This window comes from Condylostylus longicornis, unplaced genomic scaffold (assembly GCF_029603195.1).
Source record: "Condylostylus longicornis isolate FDR11 unplaced genomic scaffold, ASM2960319v2 ptg000058l, whole genome shotgun sequence".
Classification (NCBI taxonomy): Eukaryota; Metazoa; Arthropoda; class Insecta; order Diptera; family Dolichopodidae; genus Condylostylus; species Condylostylus longicornis.
The window spans coordinates 2,501-5,000 of NW_026578027.1; positions in this window are offsets into that span (position 1 = coordinate 2,501).

Genomic DNA, 2,500 nt, shown 5'->3' on the forward strand with positions numbered 1-2,500 from the left:
CATTCATGAAAAGTAATTATTGCCTGTCGAGCATAACATATGTCCCGATCAGGCTTACTTTGCCTTTGATAAATATCAAACCAGGCTGAAAAAAATTTTTTCATCGGGTGGGCATAACATGCTTACCAACCCAGGTTACTTTTCATTCATGAAAAGTAATTATTGCCTGTCGAGCATAACATATGTCCCGATCAGGCTTATTTTGCCTTTGATAAATATCAAACCAGGCTGAAAAAAATTTTTTCATCGGGTGGGCATAACATGCTTACCAACCCAGGTTACTTTTCATTCATGAAAAGTAATTATTGCCTGTCGAGCATAACATATGTCCCGATCAGGCTTATTTTGCCTTTGATAAATATCAAACCAGGCTGAAAAAATTTTTTTCATCGGGTGGGCATAACATGTTTACCAACCCAGGTTACTTTTCATTCATGAAAAGTAATTATTGCCTGTCGAGCATAACATATGTCCCGATCAGGCTTATTTTGCCTTTGATAAATATCAAACCAGGCTGAAAAAATTTTTTTCATCGGGTGGGCATAACATGTTTACCAACCCAGGTTACTTTTCATTCATGAAAAGTAATTATTGCCTGTCGAGCATAACATATGTCCCGATCAGGCTTATATTGCCATTGGTAAATATCAAACCAGGCTGAAAAAAATTTTTTCATCGGGTGGGCATAACATGTTTACCAACCCAGGTTACTTTTCATTCATGAAAAGTAATTATTGCCTGTCGAGCATAACATATGTCCCGATAAGGCTTATATTGCCATTGGTAAATATCAAACCAGGCTGAAAAAAATTCTTTCATCGGGTGGGCATAACATGTTTACCAACCCAGGTTACTTTTCATTCATGAAAAGTAATTATTGCCTGTCGAGCATAACATATGTCCCGATCAGGCTTATTTTGCCTTTGATAAATATCAAACCAGGCTGAAAAAATTTTTTCATCGGGTGGGCATAACATGCTTACCAACCCAGGTTACTTTTCATTCATGAAAAGTAATTATTGCCTGTCGAGCATAACATATGTCCCGATAAGGCTTATATTGCCATTGGTAAATATCAAACCAGGCTGAAAAAAATTTTTTCATCGGGTGGGCATAACATGTTTACCAACCCAGGTTACTTTTCATTCATGAAAAATAATTATTGCCTGTCGAGCATAACATATGTCCCGATCAGGCTTATTTTGCCTTTGATAAATATCAAACCAGGCTGAAAAAAATTTTTTCATCGGGTGGGCATAACATGCTTACCAACCCAGGTTACTTTTCATTCATGAAAAGTAATTATTGCCTGTCGAGCATAACATATGTCCCGATCAGGCTTATTTTGCCTTTGATAAATATCAAACCAGGCTGAAAAAATTTTTTTCATCGGGTGGGCATAACATGTTTACCAACTCAGGTTACTTTTCATTCATGAAAAGTAATTATTGCCTGTCGAGCATAACATATGTCCCGATCAGGCTTATATTGCCATTGGTAAATATCAAACCAGGCTGAAAAAAATTTTTTCATCGGGTGGGCATAACATGTTTACCAACCCAGGTTACTTTTCATTCATGAAAAGTAATTATTGCCTGTCGAGCATAACATATGTCCCGATCAGGCTTATTTTGCCTTTGATAAATATCAAACCAGGCTGAAAAAAATTTTTTCATCGGGTGGGCATAACATGTTTACCAACCCAGGTTACTTTTCATTCATGAAAAGTAATTATTGCCTGTCGAGCATAACATATGTCCCGATCAGGCTTATTTTGCCTTTGATAAATATCAAACCAGGCTGAAAAAAATTTTTTCATCGGGTGGGCATAACATGTTTACCAACCCAGGTTACTTTTCATTCATGAAAAATAATTATTGCCTGTCGAGCATAACATATGTCCCGATCAGGCTTATTTTGCCTTTGATAAATATCAAACCAGGCTGAAAAAAATTTTTTCATCGGGTGGGCATAACATGCTTACCAACCCAGGTTACTTTTCATTCATGAAAAGTAATTATTGCCTGTCGAGCATAACATATGTCCCGATCAGGCTTATTTTGCCTTTGATAAATATCAAACCAGGCTGAAAAAATTTTTTTCATCGGGTGGGCATAACATGTTTACCAACTCAGGTTACTTTTCATTCATGAAAAGTAATTATTGCCTGTCGAGCATAACATATGTCCCGATCAGGCTTATATTGCCATTGGTAAATATCAAACCAGGCTGAAAAAAATTTTTTCATCGGGTGGGCATAACATGCTTACCAACCCAGGTTACTTTTCACTTATGAAAAGTAATTATTGCCTGTCGAGCATAACATATGTCTCGTTCAGGTCTATGTTATTCCCATATCCAATACCTGCCACTGTATTGATATATAATAATAAGTATTACTTAAATCATTATTCATGCAGTAATACATTAAGAAAATACTTATTTGAAGTATTTATAGTAAGAATATACTTAACCTATCTTAACAACCACCACCACCACC